Below are 24,959 nucleotides of genomic sequence, written 5' to 3' on the forward strand. Positions count from 1 at the left end.
GGGCCCCTTTCCCCAGGCCGCGTTCCGTGAACGAGTCCTGACGAGACAACACCGCCGACATGCCTCTCCGGTGCAGAACCACGCCACTCCAAGCCGCCTCCCTTGTGGCCGCAAGGGAGGCGGCTGGGACTGCCGTGGTTCTGCGCCGGAGAGGCAGATCGGCGTTGTTGTGTCGTCAAGGACCCGTTCATGGAACGGCGGCCGGGAACAGGGCGCCCTTCCGCAAAGTATACCGCGGTGTATACCGCAACTATGGTTTACGACCATAGTATTTGTGTTGACCAATAATGTATGAGGCACTTATTCCATTTTGTCATTCCATTTGCTTTGGTATTTTCAAAATGCCGATGATTAAAATGTTTGGTCACCGTACACTTGGGGGTGGCGTAAGTGAGCCTGGTAAGATAGCACAAATATCAATCTCTTGTGCATCGGACTTGGTCTCACTTACGCCATCCCTGAATGTTAAATTTTTTTTTGACCAACAATGTATGAGGCCCTCGTCATTCCATTTGCTTTGGTTTTTCAGAATGCCGATGATTAGAATGTTTGGTCACCTATACACTTGGAGGAGGGGCCAGTGAACCTGGTGCGATGACACAAATATCAATCTCTTGTGCATCCTACTTGGTTTCACTGACGCCTTCTCTAAATGTTCATATTTGTTCCGACCAATAAAATATGAGGCATTCCATTTAATTCATACTAGCTACTTGTCTCCTATTTGAGTTTGCACTTCTTAATTGCATTGGCCGATGATTAAATTTTGTGGTCACTACACTTGGGGGAGGCGCTAGTGAGCCTGGTGCGATGACACAAGTATCAATCTCTTGTGCATCCTACCTGGCCTCACTAACGCCTTCCCTAAATGTTAATATTTGTTTGGACCAACAATGTATGAGGCATTCCATTTAGTTCATACTAGCTACTTGTCTCTTATTTGAGTTTGCACTTCTTAGTTTCTTTGGCTTGTTCATATATGTGCAGATATGACGTGGTATGTCGTGTACAAGGGCAAGGTTCCCGGAGTCTACAACGAGGCGGGAGGAGTGTCGAAGACAGGTTCACCGTTTTAGCGGTAACAGCTACAAAGGATACACCACTAGAGCGGAGGCCGAAGACAGATACGCACGCTATCTGGCGGGAGAGAGGACGGAGCGGAGGAGGAACCGGATGAAGACCACTATTATCGGGATGGTGCTAGTAGTGACTCTAGCTCTCTTCTATGTGATTGTACTTTAGATGATCGATCTTGTGTAACCACTAGCTCATTTTGACTTTGTAACCCCGTAACTTGCATTGTAACCTCGTAACTTCTCTAATGTGAAATCTTGTGAATCATGTGGGGCTAATGTGAAGAATTATGTATGGATAAGTTGTGCTGTTGTTTATATGTGTTATGTATCCTGTATTGTGCTATTGTACTGTGATATACAACCTGTATAAATACCTGCCAGGATACAAAAAAAAAATTCGAAATTCGTAGCAGTGGCGCACTAGAGGCCCATCAGTGGCGCACGTCCACTAAGTAGCAGTGGCGCACTGCGCTGGATCCAGTGGCGCACTGCCCTGTGATCCCCTCCGAGACTAGCAGTGGCGCACCAGGAACCTCAGCAGTGGCGCACGTCCTGGAGACAGCAGTGGCGCACGTCCACACGCAGCAGTGGCGCACCACTTTGGAGTAATAGTGGCGCACTTCTGGACATGTCAATGGCGCACCACGCAGTGCGCCACTGGTATCCAGGCTAGTAGTGGCGCACCCCTAGTGCGCCACTACTAGGAGTTAGCAGTGGCGTGATAGCAGTGGCGCACCACTAGTGCGCCATTGAAGGCTATATGTGGTGCGCCACTGATTGCCTTTTTCCTAGTAGTGTGACATTCGTCTCCCAGGTTCGGTTTCTCGCCCAAAGCCCCCGAAGGGCTTCACTGTCATGTTCGCTGCTTTCCTGTTTCGTGGCCTCTCTCTTCCGGCCCACGAGTTCCTCCGCTCCCTCCTTTTCTTCTATGGGATTCAGCTCTGGCAGCTGACCCCAAATTCCATCCTTCATCTTTCCATTTTTATTACCGTCTGCGAGGCCTTCCTCGGCATTTAGCCTCACTGAGGCCTTTGGAGGAAGATCTTCTATGTGAAGCGTCACAACGACAGTAATGGCCCCCCCGTTGTCGGTGGCGTCGGCTTCGTCGTCAGGAAGGAGGTCGACTACTTCGACTATCCGATGAAGGAATCCGTCCAGGGCTGGCGCAACAAGTGGTTCTACCTGCGAGATCCCGTCGTTCCGGGGCGGCGTTCGAATCTCCCTCTTTTTGATGACGTCTTAGTAGCTCATAAGAAGAAGTCTTGGCAAAACGCCCTTTCTTCCGAAGAAAAGGCGACTGATGGCGTGTAACTCACACGTTCGTTGGGAACCCCAAGAGGAAGGTATGATGCGCACAGCAGCAAGTTTTCCCTCAGAAAGAAACCAAGGTTTATCGAACCAGGAGGAGCCAAGAAGCACGTTGAAGGTTGATGGCGGCGGGATGTAGTGCGGCGCAACACCAGGGATTCCGGCACCAACGTGGAACCTGCACAACACAACCAAAGTACTTTGCCCCAACGAAACAGTGAGGTTGTCAATCTCACCGGCTTGCTGTAACAAAGGATTAACCGTATTGTGTGGAAGATGATTGTTTGCAGAAAACAGTAGAACAAGTATTGCAGTAGATTGTATTTCAGTAAAGAGAATTGGACCGGGGTCCACAGTTCACTAGAGGTGTCTCTCCCATAAGACAAACAGCATGTTGGGTGAACAAATTACAGTTGGGCAATTGACAAATAAAGAGAGCATGACAATGCACATACATATCATGATGAGTATAGTGAGATTTAATTGGGCATTACGACAAAGTACATAGACCGCCATCCAACTGCATCTATGCCTAAAAAGTCCACCTTCAGGTTATCATCCGAACCCCCTCCAGTATTAAGTTGCAAAGCAACAGACAATTGCATTAAGTATGGTGCGTAATGTAATCAACAACTACATCCTTAGACATAGCATCAATGTTTTATCCCTAGTGGCAACAGCACAACACAACCTTAGAACTTTCTGTCACAGTCCCAGGTGTCAATGCAGCCATGAACCCACTATCGAGCATAAGTACTCCCTCTTGGAGTTACAAGCATCTACTTGGCCAGAGCATCTACTAGTAACGGAAAGCATGCAAGATCATAAATAACACGTAGGTATAACTTTGATAATCAACATAACAAGTATTCTCTATTCATCAGATCCCAACAAACGCAACATATAGAATTACAGATAGATGATCTTGATCATGTTAGGCAGCTCACAAGATCCGACAATGATAGCACAATGGGGAGAAGACAACCATCTAGCTACTGCTATGGACCCATAGTCCAGGGGTAGACTACTCACACATCACACCGGAGGCGACCATGGCGGCGTAGAGTCCTCCGGGAGATGATTCCCCTCTCCGGCGTGGTGCGGAGGCGATCTCTGGATCCCGAGATGGGATCGGCGTTGGCGGCGTCTCGGAAGGTTTTCCGTATCGTGGTTCTCGGTGCGGGGGTTTCGTCACGGAGGCTATTTGTAGGCGGAAGGGCAGGTCAAGAGGCGGCACGGGGCCCCACACCACAGGGCCGCGCGGCCAAAGGGGGGCCGCGCCGCCCTAGGGTGTGGCCCCCTCGTGGCCCCTCTTCGTCTCTCCTTCGGACTTCTGGAAGCTTCGTGGAAAAATAGGCCCCTGGGCTTTGATTTCTTCCAATTCCGAGAATATTTCCTTACTAGGATTTCTGAAACCAAAAACAGCAGAAAACAGCAACTGGCACTTCGGCATCTTGTTAATAGGTTAGTTCCAGAAAATGCACGAATATGACATAAAGTGTGCATAAAACATGTAGATAACATCAATAATGTGGCATGGAACATAAGAAATTATCGATACGTTGGAGACGTATCAGCATCCCCAAGCTTAGTGCTGCTCGTCCCGAGCAGGTAAAACGATAACACAGATAATTTCTGGAGTGACATGCCATCATAATCTTGATCATACTATTTGTAAAGCATATGTAGTGAATGCAGCGATCAAAACAATGTATATGACATGAGTAAACAAGTGAATCATAAAGCAAAGACTTTTCATGAATAGCACTTCAAGACAAGCATCAATAAGTCTTGCATAAGAGTTAACTCATAAAGCAATAATTCAAAGTAAAGGCATTGAAGCAACACAAAAGAAGATTAAGTTTCAGCGGTTGCTTTCAACTTGTAACATGTATATCTCATGGATATTGTCAACATAGAGTAATATAATAAGTGCAATAAGCAAGTATGTAGGAATCAATGCACAGTTCACACAAGTGTTTGCTTCTTGAGGTGGAGAGAAATAGGTGAACTGACTCAACATTGAAAGTAAAAGAATGGTCCTCATAGAGGAAAAGCATCGATTGCTATATTTGTGCTAGAGCTTTGATTTGAAAACATGAAACAATTTTGTCAACGGTAGTAATAAAGCATATGCATCATGTAAATTATATCTTATAAGTTGCAAGCCTCATGCATAGTGTACCAATAGTGCCCGCACCTTGTCCTAATTAGCTTGGACTACCGGATCATCACAATGCACATGTTTTGACCAAGTGTCACAAAGGGGTACCTCTATGCCGCCTGTACAAAGGTCTAAGGAGAAAGCTCGCATTGGATTTCTCGCTATTGATTATTCTTCAACTTAGACATCCATACCGGGACAACATAGACAACAGATAATGGACTCCTCTTTTATGCATAAGCATGTAACAACAATTAATAATTTTCTCATTTGAGATTGAGGATGTATGTCCAAAACTGAAACTTCCACCATGGATCATGGCTTTAGTTAGCGGCCCAATGTTCTTCTCTAACAATATGCATGCTTAACCATAAGGTGGTAGATCTCTCTTACTTCAGACAAGACGGACATGCATAGCAACTCACATGAAATTCAACAAAGAGTAGTTGATGGCGTCCCAGTGAACATGGTTGCTCGCTGACAACAAGCAACTTAATAAGAGATAAAGTGCATAATTACATATTCAATACCACAATAGTTTTTAAGCTATTTGTCCCATGAGCTATATATTGCAAAGGTGAATGATGGAATTTTAAAGGTAGCACTCAAGCAATTTACTTTGGAATGGCGGAAAATACCATGTAGTAGGTAGGTATGGTGGACACAAATGGCATAGTGGTTGGCTCAAGTATTTTGGATGCATGAGAAGTATTCCCTCTCGATACAAGGTTTAGGCTAGCAAGGCTTATTTGAAACAAACACAAGGATGAACCGGTGCAGCAAAACTCACATAAAAGACATATTGAAAACATTATAAGACTCTACACCGTCTTCCTTGTTGTTCAAACTCAATACTAGAAATTATCTAGACCTTAGAGAAACCAAATATGCAAACCAAATTTTAGCATGCTCTATGTATTTCTTCATTAATGGGTGCAAAGCATATGATGCAAGAGCTTAATCATGAGCACAACAATTGCAAAGTATCACATTACCCAAGACATTAATAGCAATTACTACATGTATCATTTTCCAATTCCAACCATATAACAATTTAACGAAGGAGAAACTTCGCCATGAATACTATGAGTAGAAACCAAGGACATACTTGTCCATATGCTACAGCGGAGCGTGTCTCTCTCCCATAAAGTGAATGCTAGGATCCATTTTATTCAAACAAAACAAAAAACAAAAACAAACCGACGCTCCAAGCAAAAGCACATAAGATGTGATGGAATAAAAATATAGTTTCATGGGAGGAACCTGATAATGTTGTCGATGAAGAAGGGGATGCCTTGGGCATCCCCAAGCTTAGATGCTTGAGTCTTCTTAATATATGCAGGGGTGAACCACCGGGGCATCCCCAAGCTTAGAGCTTTCACTCTCCTTGATCATGTTGCATCATACTCCTCTCTTGATCCTTGAAAACTTCCTCCACACCAAACTCGAAACAACTCATTAGAGGGTTAGTGCACAATATAAATTGACATATTCAGAGGTGACACAATCATTCTTAACACTTCTGGACATTGCATAATGCTACTGGACATTAGTGGATCAAAGAAATTCATCCAACATAGCAAAAGAGGCAATGCGAAATAAAAGGCAGAATCTGTCAAAACAGAACAGTTCGTATTGACGAATTTTAAAATGGCACCAGACTTGCTCAAATGAAAATGCTCAAATTGAATGAAAGTTGCGTACATATCTGAGGATCATGCACGTAAATTGGCTTAATTTTCTGAGTTACCTACAGGGAGGTGGACCCAGATTCGTGACAGCAAAGAAATCTGGAACTGTGCAGTAATCCAAATCTAGTACTTACTTTTCTATCAACGGCTTAACTTGGCACAACAAAACACAAAACTAAGATAAGGAGAGGTTGTTACAGTAGTAAACAACTTCCAAGACACAAAATAAAAACAAAGTACTGTAGGTAAAACATGGGTTGTCTCCCATAAGCGCTTTTCTTTAACGCCTTTCAGCTAGGCGCAGAAAGTGTGTATCAAGTATTATCGAAGGGTGGTGCATCGTTATCATGAGCTCCCCCATCCATAGTGGTACTAAGGGCTTTGTCAATTTTAGGCCTATAATAATACTTCTTTGGTCTAGGCACTTTAGAGACATACATAAACTTTTGCTCCTTACCCACGTAAGCTTTCTCCTTATATTTAAGAGAAGAAAATGTTGAACCCAAGGTTCCCATAGCTTTTTCAAGTTCGTCAATCCTATTGATTTGATCATCATGGACAGCACTAGTTCCTAGGACACTAATTCTTTCATCAATTCCTCCTAAGGATTTATCAAGTTCATCAGTTTTATCAAGTAATATTTCCAATTTAGCTTCAATACTTGGAGAATTTTTCTCTATGGTTTCCAATTTTTTCATAACATCTTCAAGAGAGATTTCAGTTTTAACTTTATCAACAGGGGGTATTCCAAATAAACTCTCAATAATGCAACTAGCTTCTAATGCAGGAGTACTTAAGAAGTCACCTTTTGCGAGACTATCAAGAACATATCTATTCCAGCTAGAGATACCAACATAAAAGTTCCTGAGTAAAATAATGGTGGAGTGTTTCTTAGTGCATCTATTATGGGCATCACTAATTCTATACCAAGCATCTCTCAAACATTCTCCCCCTCGTTGCTTAAACGTACGAACTTCAACTTCAGGATTACTCATTTTAGTAGTAGTAAATAAAGCAAACTAGATAAAGTAAATGCAAGTAAACTAATTTTTTTGTGTTTTTGATATAGCAAACAAAATAACAAGTAAAGTAAAACTAGCAACTAATTTTTTTTGTATTTTGATTTAGTGCAGCAAACAAAGTAGTAAATAAAACTAAGCAAGACAAAAACAAAGTAAAGAGATTGAGAAGTGGAGACTCCCCTTGCAGCGTGTCTTGATCTCCCCGGCAACGGCGCCAGAAAATATGCTTGATGGCGTGTAACTCACACGTTCGTTGGGAACCCCAAGAGGAAGGTATGATGCGCACAGCAGCAAGTTTTCCCTCAGAAAGAAACGAAGGTTTATCGAACCAGGAGGAGCCAAGAAGCACGTTGAAGGTTGATGGCGGCGGGATGTAGTGCGGCGCAACACCAGGGATTCTGGCACCAACGTGGAACCTGCACAACACAACCAAAGTACTTTGCCCCAACGAAACAGTGAGGTTGTCAATCTCACCGGCTTGCTGTAACAAAGGATTAACCGTATTGTGTGGAAGATGATTGTTTGCAGAAAACAGTAGAACAAGTATTGCAGTAGATTGTATTTCAGTAAAGAGAATTGGACCGGGGTCCACAGTTCACTAGAGGTGTCTCTCCCATAAGACAAACAGCATGTTGGGTGAACAAATTACAGTTGGGCAATTGACAAATAAAGAGAGCATGACAATGCACATACATATCATGATGAGTATAGTGAGATTTAATTGGGCATTACGACAAAGTACATAGACCGCCATCCAACTGCATCTATGCCTAAAAAGTCCACCTTCAGGTTATCATCCGAACCCCCTCCAGTATTAAGTTGCAAAGCAACAGACAATTGCATTAAGTATGGTGCGTAATGTAATCAACAACTACATCCTTAGACATAGCATCAATGTTTTATCCCTAGTGGCAACAGCACAACACAACCTTAGAACTTTCTGTCAATGTCCCAGGTGTCAATGCAGGCATGAACCCACTATCGAGCATAAGTACTCCCTCTTGGAGTTACAAGCATCTACTTGGCCAGAGCATCTACTAGTAACGGAAAGCATGCAAGATCATAAATAACACGTAGGTATAACTTTGATAATCAACATAACAAGTATTCTCTATTCATCGGATCCCAACAAACGCAACATATAGAATTACAGATAGATGATCTTGATCATGTTAGGCAGCTCACAAGATCCGACAATGATAGCACAATGGGGAGAAGACAACCATCTAGCTACTGCTATGGACCCATAGTCCAGGGGTAGACTACTCACACATCACACCGGAGGCGACCATGGCGGCGTAGAGTCCTCCGGGAGATGATTCCCCTCTCCGGCAGGGTGCCGGAGGCGATCTCCTGGATCCCCCGAGATGGGATCGGTGTTGGCGGTGTCTCTGGAAGGTTTTCCGTATCGTGGTTCTCGGTACTGGGGGTTTCGTCACGGAGGCTATTTGTAGGCGGAAGGGCAGGTCAAGAGGCGGCACGGGGGCCCCACACCACAGGGCCGCGCGGCCAAGGGGGGGCCGCGCCGCCCTAGGGTGTGGCCCCCTCGTGGCCCCTCTTCGTCTCTCCTTCGGACTTCTGGAAGCTTCGTGGAAAAATAGGCCCCTGGGCTTTGATTTCGTCCAATTCCGAGAATATTTCCTTACTAGGATTTCTGAAACCAAAAACAGCAGAAAACAGCAACTGGCACTTCGGCATCTTGTTAATAGGTTAGTTCCAGAAAATGCACGAATATGACATAAAGTGTGCATAAAACATGTAGATAACATCAATAATGTGGCATGGAACATAAGAAATTATCGATACGTTGGAGACGTATCAGCGACAGCCGATGAACTATTTGAGCAGATAGTCACTTTGAAGAATACAGGAGGCCTGACGATGTGCGGCACTGAAGTAGTTTTAGTGTTCCTACAACGTCGAGTGCAGCCTCTGATGTCCCGCCCTCATCAGTTGTGACTTTATACTGGCAAAAGCGACAAGTCAAGTATCAGCTCTGCCGCCGACCTATCGGCAGATGAGCTTCGAGACGAAGTTCGTCGCCTAACATGCCTTAGTACGAAGGACACCATTGTCTTGACATCGGCCCGTCCTCCTTATGATCTCAAACACCTCCCGTCCGAGGTAACCTTAACGCTCCTCGTTTTCTGTTATTACTTCTTTTCCTGTCTGTGCCTTACAAGTTTCTCTCCTTCTACAGGCTCCCACTGTTGCCCAATGTTATCCTCCCTCACCTGAGAGCGGCGTGGTACTGGAGGATGACGACGATGATTCTGAAGGAACCGAGGACGTTCAGCACGTTCTTGAGGACAGCGATGTCCAAGAGGAGGAAGCTGCCGAAGATGACGCCTTCCTCAGGAGCAGGCGTCGTAAGCAGGTACATGATGACCTTATCACATCGGCTGAATCAAGTCCTAGAGGAGGAGATAATGATGCCGATGAAGCTGCTTCGCCTCCTCCTGCTAAGAAGAGTTCAGCAAGTTTCTTCGTGGACGAGGATGATCTGGACCTGTGAGCGTCTATAATCTTTTTCTTTTTAATTTATTTCCTGTCATCCTGCATGCTAACTGTGCATTGTACTTAAGTAGCTCTGATGATGATGATGTTCCTCTCGCGAAGAGGGCCAAGCTAGCCTCTGAGAGAGCAGCATCGGCTAAGGAGCCAAATCCTTCTCCTGCCAAGTCAACACCTCCTTCACGAACGGGTGTGGAGAAGGTCCCAGTATCGAGAGTTATTCCTCCCGATGATGCTCCCACCCCGTCGGCTGGCCGTGATCATGTAAGCACTTAGTCTATCTGGCTTTGTCGAGTTTCTATCGTCTGACTTCTTTTGATTTTTTCTGGCTGCAGCCGATTTACGCTACAGTCGACGCTGTGGCGGATTTTGCTGAACAATTCACTCGTCTTGAGGCCGAAAACTCCCAACTTCGGAAGGCCGTCAAATCTTCGGCTGATCAGGTAGTTGAGGCCAACAGGCTTGCTACCGATGCCAAGAATGAGAACGCCTTGTTGAAGGAAGAAGTGAAGAGGCTGAAGCGTCAGATGAAGGATGATCAGGATGCCAGGCGTGCAGCGGCGGCTGCAATCGATGAGAAGGAAGGTGTCCTCCGTGAATCCGTCAAGAATTTATTGGGTAAAAATCCTCACGATATTCCGCTTCTTTCTTGATGTTTCTTCATTGATTACTGATACGTCTCTCTTTCAGAGGCCGCCAATATAACTGCCAGTCGATGCCATCAGCTTCGGGAGGACTCCACAGCCGATGCTTTGTCACTTGCCGCTAAGTCTAATATCCAGGTCCTTAGATTACTGCAAAAGACCAAGGGAGCACTGTCGAACTCGATGATCTTCCCAAAGGTGAAGCTGGACAAGACTCTCGACGAGATGGCGGAAGCTTTCCTTGTCGATCCTTCCGAGCCCGTGGAGGTACTGAAACGCCGCAGCCGCTTGATTGGAGCGGTTCTTACTTTTCAGTTGCTTATGGGCCATGGGATGGGGTCGGAATTGGAGGAGTTTTCTAAGGCACTGCCGGTTGATGATGAAAACCATTTGGTCGATCTTGAGCCTTTCAAGAGATCGGCAATAACTTGCGCCAACCGACTTCTGAAGCTAGTGGATGAAGCACAAGCCGAGCCTATTCCTGAGTCTGCTCCTGGTTCATCATCGGCGAATCCTTGAACTGTTATTTGACTTGTTGTACATAAGATCATCCGTAACTCGAAAAATTCAGCTCTGTTGCCAGTTTAAACATCCTTTTGTCTGTATGATGTGTGCTCAATGCTCCCGATGGGAGTTTTTATATTAATGCTTGATCTGAACCGAGGACTGTATTGCAGATTCCTTCATCTTCTTCCCGTGCCGAGCTCTTTGCGAACCCTTCGAGTAATGACGAGTCAGGCCTTGTTCATCGCTTACGTGATCAGATGTCTTGTCTAAATAAAGACATCACTTCTCTTCGTGTGATGGCTGCCTTGGTGAAGAAAAAGGGAGAGATAGCGACTGCTGTCGAACAATACGCTCTCGATGGTCTTCATGTTGCTACCGAAAGCTTGGGCTGTAAGTATTAGCCCATCTTCTGATTTCTGGCATAGCTTGAATGTTCTTTTATCTGACATTCATTCCTTTTCCAGTCGTAGCTTCGGATGCGGCTGAAGAGGACAAGAAGATTCATGAAGAGGTTGAGGCGATGACCGATGTTGCGCATCCAACACATGGTTTATGGCTGCATCGTCCGAAGGCTGTCGTCATGGCGAAGTTTAAGTACCGGGTGATGAAGGCGCATTACTATTTTGATAAGTATTATGCCCATCTTATGATGGTTTGGAACACCTTGTTTCCTCTGGACCAAGCACCCGAAACTTTGTCTGGCTTGTTCACCCGATTCAAGTCTCCTGAGAGGATTCGACAGCTGGTGCGGAAAGAGCTTCTGGCTGGTGCTGAGCTTGCCTTTGCTTCAATATTGGCGTGCCATCCATCTCTAGACTTGAGAGCCGTAGCGAATACTGAAAGAGATTTAGGCCAGTACTATGATGTTGCTAGAGGTCCTGCTTACACCGTCGTTTCTCGGATGGAATCATGCCTTGAAAAGGAACTGAAGGCCCACTGGGACCGGGGAACCCGATTATAAATGTAATAACCTTGTATCTGCATAAGATTGTTTACTGCGTACGCTGCACGCTATGTTAGTTCGATTGATATTTTATTGTCGAGTGCGGCTGAGTGATCAGTTCAACCTGCTTTCTCGACGACTTCGTTGAATTTTATGCAATGTCATTGCGAAGTCGATATGTAATTTATTCGAGAGCTTGGCTTCGTCACGCGGTGCACCGGTTTGAGCCTTATCTTGTGATAATGTAACCATCGACTGCAGCACTCGCGTATTTTTCGAGGCTTGGATTGGTTGTTTTTGTGTGTCATTAATCTTAGCTCTCGCTGAGAGTATTTAATTAATGACACTGTGTAAGCACATTTCTTTTGGGCCAGCCCTCCCGATGGGAGTTAGAGCCGATGGTAGGGGCTCCAAACGTTATGTTCGGATGCCAAAGCCTGAAGCAAGAAAAAAGGTAGAAAATCTGATTAGATCTTTATTCATAATGTAAAAGCAACCTTATAGGCCGTTGACAAAACAATCGTGTCCTATGTATAGAACCGTCGCAATTGCGCGATGTTCCACGGATTCTCGACGTCTTTCCCTGAAGCTGGATTTTTGAGCCGATAGGCTCCTCCTGGTATCACTTCGGTGATGATGTATGGTCCTTCCCATGGAGATTCTAGCTTCAAGGGTCTTTTTTGCTTCAGCCGAAGTACCATATCCCCAACATTAAAACTTCGACTACGCATTCGTCGGCTGTGGTAGTTTCTCAGCGCTTGCTGGTATACCGTTGTTCTTGCCAAGGCGATATCTCGTGCTTCGTCAAGGAGGTCGACAACATCTTGTAGCGCGATGTTGGAGGAGGACTCTGTGTAAGCTGTCACTCGAGGAGCTTCAAATCGGACGTCGGCTGGTAGGACTGCTTCGGCTCCGTGCACCAAAAAGAATGGAGTATATTGAGTCGACCTGTTGGGTGTGGTGCGCAAACTCCAGAGTACAGATGGTAACTCTTCGACCCAGGCTCCGACTTCGCCTTTAAGGCGTTTCTTAAGGCCATCTCCTATTAAACCATTGATCCTTTCCACCTGGCCGTTGGTCTGGGGGTGAGAAACTGATGCAAATTTCAATTTGATTCCTCTATCATCACAAAATTTCCTGGACTCCTCGGAATCAAAGTTGGAGCCGTTATCTGTGACGATGATGTGGGGCATACCGAATCGACAAGTTATTCCCTTGAAGAATTGAACCGATGTTTCAGCTTTTTGGTTTCGCACAGGTACTGCCTCGATCCACTTGGTGAATTTGTCGACGGCTACCAATAAGTACGTGTGTCCTCCGGGTGACGATCTTGGCAGCGGTCCAACTTGATCGAGTCCCCATTGAGCGAAAGGCCATGCCAAGGTTATTGTCATTAGGTCCGTTGCAGGAGCGTGTGGTTTCGGTGAAAAACGTTGGCAGGGATCGCACTTCATGACCAGATCCCTAGCATCCGACGCTGCCGTTGGCCAGTAAAATCCTGCCCTAAAGGCTTTCGCCACAAGGGCCCTGCTCCCTGCATGATGCCCGCAGGTTCCTTCGTGTATCTCGCGCAACAGTGCTTTTCCATCGTCAATGGCGATGCACCTTTGGAAGATCCCTGAGATGCTACGCTTGTAAAGCTCACCATTTATCACGGTGAAGGCCTTTGAACGTCTGACGATTCGCCTAGCTTCCACAGAGTCCTCTGGCAGCTCTTGCTTTGTCAGATACGCTAGGAACGGTTTGGTCCATAGTGGCTCGAGGAGGAGGACTTGTTCGGCAGGAGGGGCTGGAGATTCTTCAGCCGAAGAGGGTTGCCGTGAGCTCGCCTCTAATTCATCAGCCGATGATTTTGGAGATGCTGACGTCTTTTCTTTTATTGATCGCTGAGTGATCACTTCGTAAAACACTCCGTCTGGGATGGGGGAGCATGTAGACCCGATGTTTGCCAAAGTGTCGGCTTCCTCATTACTGGCTCAGCCGATATGTTTGAGCTCGCATCCTTCGAATTTAGCTTCCATATTCTGATACAGCTGCCGGTAGGCGATCATGTTGTCGCTGACTGCGTCGCACAGGTTCATCGACTGCTGCACCACCAAGTTTGAGTCTCCATAGATTTCTAGGCGAGTAGCACCACACGCCTTTGCCATTTTCATTCCGTGCAACAGCGCTTCGTATTCCGCTTCGTTGTTTGTCGGCAGAGAGAAATTCATGCGTAGTATATACTTCATCTTATCTCCCTGCGGTGATATCAGCACTACTCCTGCTCCTGCACCTGTACTCCGTTTTGACCCATCGAAGTACATTATCCATGACCCCGACATGTCGGGTGCTTCCGGCGTCTGTGATTGGATCCAATCTGCCACGAAATCTGGGAGGATTTGGGATTTTATCGCCTTTCGATTAACGTAAGTTATGTCATGTGGCGCTAGTTCGATAGCCCATTGGGACACTCGACCTGTGGCTTCCGGATTGGTCATTATGCTCTTTAGGGGTGCTTCACTTACAACTTTAATCGGGTGCTCCGTGAAGTAGTGCCGCAACTTGCGAGCTGACCTCCATACTGCATATGCCAGCTTCTGGTGATGGGGATACCTCTGCCTTGCAGGAGTGAGCACTTCACTGAGGTAATAAACGGGCCTCTGCACACCATGAACTCTTCCTGCTTCCTCTCGTTCGACGACTAAAACGCTGCTGAAGAGTTGTGCTGTTGCGGCTATGTACATGAGCAACGTCTCCTTCTCGCGTGGAGTCACGAGCACTGGGGAGGTCGATAATATTTTCTTCAAGTTGTCGAAGGATTCCTGTGCCTCCCTTGTCCACTCGAACTTTTCCGACTTTTTCATCAAGTTGTAGAAGGGCAAGGCTTTCTCCCCTAGCTTTGCAATAAACCTGCTGAGCGCTGCTAGTCGGCCTGCCAACTGCTGCACTTGGTGCAGGTTCTTTGGCGGCTCCATATCGAGAATAGCTTTGATCTTTAAGGGATTGGCTTTGATTCCTCTGGCTGATATGAAGTACCCAAGTACTTGTCCTCCCGACACTCCGAAGAAGCATTTTTTGGGATTCAACTTGATTTTGTATCTGTCCAAATTGTCGAAGGTTTCCCGCAAGTCATCGATGAGTGTGGCTGCGTGCTTCATTTTCACCACGATGTCGTCGATGTAAACTCCAATCTGCTCCGCAAGGCAGGCTTGCATGCAGCGTTGGTAAGTAGCTCCTGCATTTTTCAACCCGAAGGTCATGACGTTGTAACAGAAAACGCCGTGTGGAGTGATGAACGCGGTTAGCTCCTGGTCTTCCTTCTTCAGCATAATCTGATTGTACCCAGAGTATGCATCGAGGAAAGAGAGACGGTCGCACCCGGCCGTGGAGTCGACTATCTGGTCTATTCGAGGCAGTGGGAAATGATCTTTCGGGCAGTGCTTGTTAAGGCTGGTGTAATCGATGCACATGCGGAGGGCGGTTGTGTCCTTCTTCGGCACCATGACGGGATTGGCCACCCACTCAGATTCCTTAAGCTCTCGAATAAATCCTGCCTTGCGGAGTCGATTAACTTCTTCGCCAATTGCTCTTCTCATTGGTTCGGAAAAGTGTCGCATTGATTGCTGTACTAGTTTGGCTGTCGGGTCAACATTTAGGGCGTGCTCAGCGAGTTCCCTGGGGATACCTGGCATGTCGGATGGTTCCCATGCAAATATCTCCCAGCGCTCACGGAGGAACTCGATGAGCGCGCTTTCCTATGCGTCAGTGAGGTCAGCCGAAGTATTGACCGTCTTCTTCGAATCAGTAGGGTGCACCTGCAGCTTCTTAGTTTCCTTTGCAGCGTCGAACTCATCGGATCTTACATTTCGATTGTCGGCTGGTGGTTGTGTGTGGTCTGTGACGGTATCGATCGCGTTGAGTTCTTCCTTGGCTCCAAACTTCGAAGCGATCTTCTGGAATTCCCTATCGCAGTTCTCTGATCGAGCAAAGCTGCCGTGAACGGTTATTGGGGTCCCGTTGTTGCCAGGCATCTTCAGTTTCAGGTATGCATAATGAGGCACGGCCATGAATTTAGCAAACGCAGGCCTGCCGAGGATGGCGTGGTACTGAGATTCCCAATCGACCACCTCGAATTCGATCTTTTCTTCCCTGAAATTACTGGGCGTGCCGAAGACTACATCCAGCGATGTTTTGCCAAGCGAGTAAGCGGGTCGAGTCGGTATAATGCCGTGGAACCAGGTGTCAGATTCTTTTAGCATATCGACTGTTAAACCCATTGCTCTCATTGTGCTGGCGAATAGCACGTTCAAGCCGCTTCCTCCAACGATGAATACTTTGCCCATATTGTACCCTCCAATCTGTGCTTCAAGGACAAGGGCCGCGTGACCGGGCCTTGGGACAGCTTTCGGGTGATCCGCCCTGCTGAAGGTGATGCTTTGTTCTGACCAGTCGATGAAATCCGGTGTATCAACCATGGCGACTTTCGCATATTTTACTTCTCGGGAAAACTTTTTGATTTCTCTCTTTGAAAAGCTGGTTTTACGGATCATGTTGATTTGTCCACGCAGCGCTGGGAATACTTCGGCTGGTACATATTCATCTTTTTCCATTGGCTCGTATGGTTCTGGTACATACGGTTCTGGCGGATGGTCGTAGGACCTTGCCTTCGTCTTTTCCTCCATCATGCGAACTCTTGATATAGCTTCGGCTCTAAGGTCATCACAGAACTGTCGAACCTCTAGGAAGTGTCGGCAGTTCCTCAACAAATGACTGGACTTCTCCCGACCATCTTTTGGATCAAAGTAGGAGTGGAGGTAACATGGTGCCTTGAGTTGCTCTGTAGCCGAAAGGTACGGAGAATGGGTGCGGCCCCTGATTGCCGATGTGTCGTGACATCCTTGCTCGAACTGTCGAGGGTGAACTGCTGTTCCGCCTTCCTCCTCACGGTGTGAGCTTCTTCGTCTCTTTCTTTGTCCAGTCGTGGTGTCGAGATTCCCTCGATCGCTCTCTTGCATGCTTCTGGGCGAAATTTTTAGGGTTGTCGCTGAAGGGACTCCCTCCGGAGGTACGACCTTTGAGTTGGACGCACCGGCCCTAGGGAGGTGAAGGAAACCCCCGGAATCGATGACGAAGTGGACGCCACCGAAAACAGCCTCCGCGTCATGAGATAATGCCATAGAGTTTGGATGAAGTGCTTCGCGGCGCGGCACGAACTCGAAGGACCCGTAGCGGATCGGATCTCTTGACTCTGCCGGCGTCGGTGATTCGAGTAAGAACGCCGCGGACGTGACTGGTACTGCCGATGACTTGCCTTGTGCCGACAGGTTTCCCACAGACGGCGCCAATTGTCGAGGGTACTCCTCGCCAATGCCCTCCGATAGGGGCTTAGGGTTGATGGAATCCTGTAAGCTGACACGAGACATCGGTTCACAGACAAGCGGGGAGAGCAATTTACCCAGGTTCGGGGCCCTCGCTGAGGTAAAACCCTTATGTCCTGCCTGTCTGTTCTTGATTATGATGATAATGGGTTACAATGGGGTGCCGAATAGTTCGGCTAAGATCTCGTCGAGATGGTTATTGCTAAGGCGACCTAGCTCTAAGCTTTTGCTGGCTAAGATTGCTAAGATTGATTGTGTCCCTCGGCAGCCCCTCTCCTGGCCTTTATATAGGAGGCCAGGTCTCAAGAGGTCTCACCGAGCACGACTAGGTTTACAGTAGTTTTAGATCCGATCTTTCCTTGTTCGATCGCTTCCTTGTCTTGCCCGTCAAGGAACCTTCTGGTGCACCGTCCTAGTGGCCCATCTCGCCTTCAAGTGTCTTCATGGGCCTCCAATTAGTCAATACATGATAGAGTAATGTGGGTTACCCGAAGGGTAGTGCCCACGTCAAGCACAGACAGCCAAACACGCGTAAACGACTATAGTCGGGATAGGTGTTGTATAGGCGGTGGTAGGGAATGGCGAGGTTAATGGATTGGGAGGGTCGCACGTTGACGAGATAGGTCGCAGCGGCGACAACCTCGGCCCAGTAAGATGGTGGCATAGAGGACTGAAAAAGGAGAGTCCGAGCGACGTCATTGACAGTCCGTATAGCACGCTCGGCTTTACCATTCTGGGCGGATGTATAGGGGCAGGACAAGCGCAGAAGCATGCCATTGGTGCTAAAGAAGGATGTGATAGTGGAGTTGAGAAATTCGGTTCCATTGTCAGCTTGCATGGCAATGACAGGTAGAGAAAACTGCGTGCGAGGAAAAGCGACAAAGGAAATAAGTATGTCGGTCGTATCAGACTTATGGCGTAAAGCAAAAGTCCAAATAAAATACGAGAAATCATCAACTATAATAAAAAAGTATTTGAACCCAGAATTACTTAACACCGGAGAGGTCCATAAATCACAATGTATCAATTGGAACGGCATGACACTTATAGAGTAGACCTAATGAATGGCAAGCGCACATGTTTTCCAAGCTGGCAGGCATGGCAAACATTAGTGGCGGCCTTATTACATGGGATAAAATGATTCCTATGGAGATGTCACATAGAGTCACGACCCAAGTGACCTAGACGACGATGCCAAAGCTCGGTGGTGGTGGCGAGGAGTCCATGGGCGGTGCGTGGAGTGACCGATGAGGGGAAGGTGTAGAGCTCGCCATGGATATTGCATCGAATGATCACGTCCTTGGTGAGAAGGTCCTTAACAGAAAAACCAAAAGGGTCAAACTCAATGGAACATTTATTGTCAATAGAGAAACGACGAGTAGAGATCAATTTTTTGACAATATTAGGAACAAGAAGCACGTTTTTAAGGATTAGATCATGAGCGGAAGCAGGAATAGAAGCATGGCCAATTTTAGAGATGGGCAAGGTGGAACCATTGCCCACGGTGACAAGGGAGAAGGGTGTAGGATTTTGAAGGGAGTGGAGCATACCGGGGTCCGAGGCCATGTGTGAAGTGGCTCCAGAATCCATCACCCATTCACCCACAGTGGAGGGCGTGGCCGCATTGTTCAGGTCGGCCATGAGGGCATACGTGTCCCACGCCGGGGAGGCGCCCTTGGACAGGGCGGAGGGAGGCACCGGCGGGGCGTTTGTGCCGAAGGCTTGTCCATGCAGTGGCGCCTGGGAGGTGAAGGCCTGCGCCGGGGGCATTATTACGGGACGCAGATCAAGGAGGCCAGCGCCAGTGGTGGGCCGAGCAGAGGGTCCCGCCTGTATCTGCTAGGCCTGACCCATATACGGGTTCAAGCACAACCAGGGCCCGACTGTGGGGGCGCTGCTGCGAGGATCGGCGCGATCATTGTTGCCCCCGCCGTTCTTCTTTTCCAACAGTAATAGCTGCCGCCGCCACCGTTGCGGTTGCCACCGCCATCGTTGCGGTTGCCGTCGCCGCGGTCGCCACCGCGGTTGCCAGAGGAGGACCCGGCGCCATGGGAGGAGGCACCGTAGAAGGCGGTGTTGGCGCCCGTCTGCACGGAGTTGGCGAGCTGCGTCTCGCGCAGCGCCAGGAGGGAGCGGGTATGCGCGAAGGTCGGCAGAGGGCTCTGCATGGTGACAATGGTGGTGATGTCGGCGAAGCGCGGGTTGGGGTCGCGGAGATAGTTGAGGACGAGGGCCTGGTCCGTGACAGGGGTGCCGACATCGCGGAGGGCGTCGGAGAGGGACTTGAGGCGGTGGCAGCAGGCGGTGATGGAGAGGTCTCCTTGCACGACGGCCCGGAACCCGCCTCGAGGTAGACAGCCCGAGTCATCTGGTTTTTGAGGAAGAGGTTGGTGATGAGCGCCCAAGCCTCCTGCGCCGTCTGGTCCTCGGCCATGATGATGTCGAGGATCTCGTCCAAGATGGAGCCGTACAGCCATGAGCGGACGATGTAGTCGGTGCGAGTCCACTCTGCGGTCCGGGCAGCCACGGGGGTGAAGGTATTGACGTGGGCAAGCAAGTCGTACTTACCAAAGGAGCACACGGCTCAGCATCCGCCACTTGGTGAAGTTGGAGGTCTTGAGATCCAACGTGACGGGCACGTGGGTGCGCACGCTGGCGGAGGAAGCCGCAGGCACAGCGGCCGAGTCGAGGGCGGGCAGGGTGGAGACGCCGAGAGCCGGCGTGGTGGAGATGGCGAGGGCCGGCGTGGTAGAGACACCGAGGGCCCGCATGGTGGAGGCGCTGAGGCCTGAGGGCACCGAGCGTGGCGTTGGAGAGGGCACCGTCGGTGTTTGCCATGGGAAGGTGTAGATGGGATCGGGAGCAGGGGTCCTAAGATCGAGTCTGATACCAAGTAAACGAACAAGTTTAGGAAACGCCACACCAGGGGCGATCTCATTCATACGTATATATAGGCTTGTAGCCTTGAGTTACAAGAAATATATACTAGCACGGCTCATTTCCCCTTCCACCGCTCTCGTCTCGCTACAGTAGTTGATAGGCGTTCCTCTCCCGCCGGGCCGCTCCGATGCCCTCTCCGCCGGAATAGCCAGCCGGAGTAGGGAAGGAGCAGGCGCCGGAGTACTTAGTGGTAGTGGTAGGTCTAGGGTTTGGTCCTATATGACGTCTGGCATCTATGCCGGGAGGGAGGCGGCGGATCTTCTCAGCCGGATCCGGCGTCGCACCATCTTCCTCAGCTGCTCCAAGGTGCTCCGGCGGTCGGAGTCGGTGTTGTGGCGGCGGAGGAGTGTGGAGATCTCCATAAATAAGGTTGATTCGGCGGGATCTGGTGGTCAAGACCGAAGCTGCAACCTTTTGTCCCTGATCTGCCATGGTGGCGTGATTGGGGAGGAGATGCGGCTTTTGGTCGGCTGCCCACTGGATCTGCAGCAGGGGAGCGTAGCTTTTCACCGGAGGTCTCAATCGGCGCCTCTCTCGCCGTTCTTCATGGCCGAAAGGCGGCCCCTCCAACCTCGAGTGATGGCGTCTTGCCGTCACTTCCAGGTCTTCATCTGGAGGTACCCTACGGCGCCACTGTCGACGTTCTACATGGCCGAAGGGCGGCCCCTCCAACCTCGAGCGACGGTGTACGGCCGTCACCTCCTGGACTCAATCAACCTCCGGCGGAGGTTTACTGGTTGCGCCGTTGTTAGCTCCCACCTACATGCCCCAAGTGGTCGTGTCCCCGGCGGCATGCAGGTTGATGACGGCGAGCCCTGCTGTGGTGGATAAGGAGCTGGACCCGATTGCTTTTTCTGTTTATTTCTTAGGGTCCTTTGTGCAAATAGTCAGGGTTAGATTGTAATTTCCTGTTTCTCTTTGACTCTTTCTGTAATTTGTACCTCCACCATTTTGACGGAAATGAAGCTCTAGGTCCTTCGGGGCCTCCCCTGTTCAAAAAAAAAAAGTTACAAGAAAGATCTTACAAGATCAGGATCGAATCAATCTAGCATTTAAATTAGAGATGACGATCTAAGCTTACCATGTACAGTTAGGATACAAAAGGTGCATACGCTAACATTATCATCTCCCATTTTGCGCAGAACAGAACATTCCTGCTGGCCGCGAGAGCAACGGACGTACGTGGTCCACGCTAACACGTATTTTTGTTGTATTCGTCCGTCGAATGGGCGCCACCACAGGATTTTGCACTTAGATTTGGTCCAACCACCAATCGCCAAACTATGGTATGGAATCCAATCCTATCTTTCTTTTAGAACTGCTTTCTCGGTACTACTCAGTAGTCACTAGATTATCATTCGGTCTCATGGAAGGGACAGTTTCCCTTTTTCCTTCTGAGAGTGGAAGTGACGGCTAAAAGTCCCAGGTAAAAATGTTCAACTCATCACACGTAGCTGAGCTGGGGAACCAGGCCGGTGAAAAGAAGATGCATGCGGATAGCTTAGAGCATCCCCACTCGTTGGCGTTCCCCACGCCCAAATCCGGCGAAATTTTCGTCCGGATTGGAGGAAGATTTGGCGTGGGGAGCGCCGAAGTTCCAGCCGTCCCCCCGGCAGGAAACCCCCAACCTCGACCATTTGACATATTTCAAACAAATTTAACATAAAATTTAACAAGTTCGGCGACCAAGAGTACAAAAATTGCTGAAACAAATTCGGCGATAATCAGTACAATGTTTAACAAGTGCTGAAACAAATGAAGCACATAATTTCACAATTTTTCAAACAAATTAAGACAGACTAGTTGGCGTCGGCGTTGGCGTTGCCTCGGAGCCTCCATATGTGCTCTACCAGATCATCTTGCAGCAGCTGATGCGTTGGCGTTGCCTCGGAGCCGCCAAGCAACTGAGGATCATCATGTGCTCGTCGTCTTGGGCGGCTGCTGCCATCTCTTCTTGCATAAGCTCGACGAACATCTGCTCCTCCTCTTCGTCCGAGTCCATGGCCGGCGAGACAAATGGACGAACACCTGACGGGCGTGGTCGAGGCAACCCTAGCCGCGAGCGACGAGGAGCAGGCCAAAGTCGGAAAACAGGCCGGCGGAAGAGCAGCCAGATAGGCCGTCGTCCAAAGACGGCGGAATATAGGCAGGTGGGGAAGGAGGGGCGGCGGAATCTGGGAAACAAGCCGGCGGGGTGGTGCCGGCGGCGAGAGAGATACGAGGGGTGGGGGAGATTTTGAGCGACGTGGCGGTGGGGTTCGTGCGTCGAGTCACCGACAGATCGGGCCCTTCCCCGCTTTTCACTCGTCCGGAGTCCCCGATAGGTCCCCGGGGGGCCGGGGATGGCGTGGGCTTGCCGGATGGATGAAGGGCCAAATCCGGACGAAAACGAGTAACCGGGGGCGCGACTGTGCCGAATTTCGCCGTCTAGATGGGAAAAACGTCGCTCGGGGGCCTCGTCGGGGGGACGAGTGGAGATGCTCTTAGCTATGCAGAAAGTTGGATGTACCTGGATGGAAGATGTCAATGGGTCAGGACTGTTCTTTGGCAAAATGTCATGTCAAGATTTCACCGTTGGTTCCTATCGATCCAAATACATGATGGTCTCATTTTTCTCTCTTTTTTCTGGTGACTAGTAATTGTGCAGTGCAATGCACGTGTAATCTTAGGTGATAAATATCATCACGTGTTAATACCTTATTGGAAGGAAATCCATCAAAGTACCAGATGCAGCTCATTCTCACAACAACTACTAGACAACAAAATTCAGTCTTATACATGCAAACCTAAAGGCAAGATTAGCCCCGTACTATGTGAAGTTATGTGCTATGTGAAGTTATGAACATGAAGCAGGAGTAAGTTTCAACGAACTGAGTACATGTGTCCATAGATGCAAAATTTCAGTAAGTTTAGTACAATAGGCAACTGAGTAGGTTGTCCGATAAATATAAGAAAAATTTAGTATAGCCACGTACGTGTAATATAGGAGATATATCAACAATTCAGGAAAGTATAATAGCATTAAAATGTTGCAACTTCAAAGTAAGAAAATCATCAAACAACGGAAATAAACATTGTTTCACGCACACATGATACTTGAAGCCTGTATAAAACAGGTTATTCCTAAAGGAAGAGAGAGCATTCTACCTTTTAGGGTTGCAATGTTTCCCTGGAAATAATTGGTTGCAATGTTTCCCTGGAAATAATTGCTGAATATGATGCTGGACAGAAAATCACTAAATTTGTTTTCACAGCTGGTGTATGAAGCAGGCTTTGATTGCTGAAATTCACTGAACTCTTTGATTGCTGAAACTCAGTGAACATGTGAGATCATCGAAGACTGTGAAGAACTATGCATCAAACAACAAACTAACTGCATATTGTGAGAGTGCTAACATTATGTAACTTTAGGCATGAAACTAACTGCAAATTAGAGCATCTGCAACGCATATTTTAGGTAGTAGTTTCTGAATACGCACACACTTCAGGTAACTTCCCAGTGAAGGGATGGTTGCACGCCTCGAGTAGCAGTAGGCTGTCGATCTGGTGACGGGCGGTGGCGTCCTCGCGATGTGGAAGTCGGCGGTGCGGTGCTGACAAAACAAAAAACTGTATGAGAGAAGTAACATAGCAGTTGAATTGTTTTCAACTTGACATAATATACTTGATTGGATTTGGTTTTACAATAACACAATTACAGTGAAGCTCTAGTAGGGAATGACAAATTTCAGATATGAATAATGTGAGCTCACCAAGTATATTTCCAGTCAATAGTACTTATGAACGCCCATGTACTCACCCTGTGTTCTAAACAGAATTCGATAGAATTGAAACCAACACATCTGCAATTGGCGAAATATGTTGTGAAAAACTTCTGTAGGACTACCATTAAATATTTCCGTTAATTGGCTCTAAATGTCATGTATTCCGTGTCTGCACCTGGTCTGGATGTTTTTGTGATTTGAATTATTTTGCACTTGGGCAGTTATTATATTTGTAGGATATCTGAATTATGACTCAAGCTTCGGTGCAGTGGACTTTCTAGTACATACTCCATACTTGTTTCAGAACTTCAGGCAACCAATAAGGCAATAACCATGAGCTTTTGCAAACTCCCATGAACTCAAGCAGAATGAATCCTCAGCAGCGAACTTTAACCAGTACTCATTTCATCAGATTCTCGCGTAGCAAGACAGTAATAAACCAAATGGATTGTACTACAAGCTATTCCATATGCAATTCAGAAAGCAATATTAGATCGGTTCATAACATGCAATTCAGGTACCTTCAAATTTGATGCAGAACCGCAGCCTCGAGGAGCAGTTGGAGTTGGCAGGTGGTGGCGGTGTCCTTGCGAAGGGCAAGTAGTCGTCGACGGCTGGGCTGAGAGGGTCCGCGCTGGTAGACGGCGATGGTTGCCGCTAGTAGCGGAGGCGAGGGGTCGCGCTGGAGGCGGCGCTCGGCGCTGTAGGTGAAGCAGTCTGCAGATGAGAACATATGATACTTGCTATATCAGTTAGATGAACATTTTAATCTGCTATGAAGCTGACTCCTGCCTTTGTTGCAAACATAAATGAATTCCCAGTATTACATGGAAGTATGAATAAACAACATGAAAATGAACTGAACTATCTGATCTACAATCTGAATCAATGCATGTTGCAGCATCACTAGTAGAAAAAGGGGCAATAGGCCCGGTCCATTTGGGCCTTCAGTCCCGGTTCCCAAACCGGGACCAATTAGGCGGGACTAAAGGGGGTACCATTTAGTCCCGGTTCAAAGTTTAACCA

At 48.0% G+C, this 24,959-nt stretch overlaps 1 pseudogene; it reads right to left on the bottom strand.

Annotated features, from left to right (window-relative positions):
* Window positions 1–18,394: 18,394 nt before the first annotated feature.
* Window positions 18,395–21,813, bottom strand: LOC139838939 (uncharacterized; annotated as a pseudogene).
* Window positions 21,814–24,959: the final 3,146 nt, after the last annotated feature.

Source organism: Lolium perenne, chromosome 4 (genome assembly GCF_019359855.2).
Source record: "Lolium perenne isolate Kyuss_39 chromosome 4, Kyuss_2.0, whole genome shotgun sequence".
NCBI classification, from domain to species: domain Eukaryota; kingdom Viridiplantae; phylum Streptophyta; class Magnoliopsida; order Poales; family Poaceae; genus Lolium; species Lolium perenne.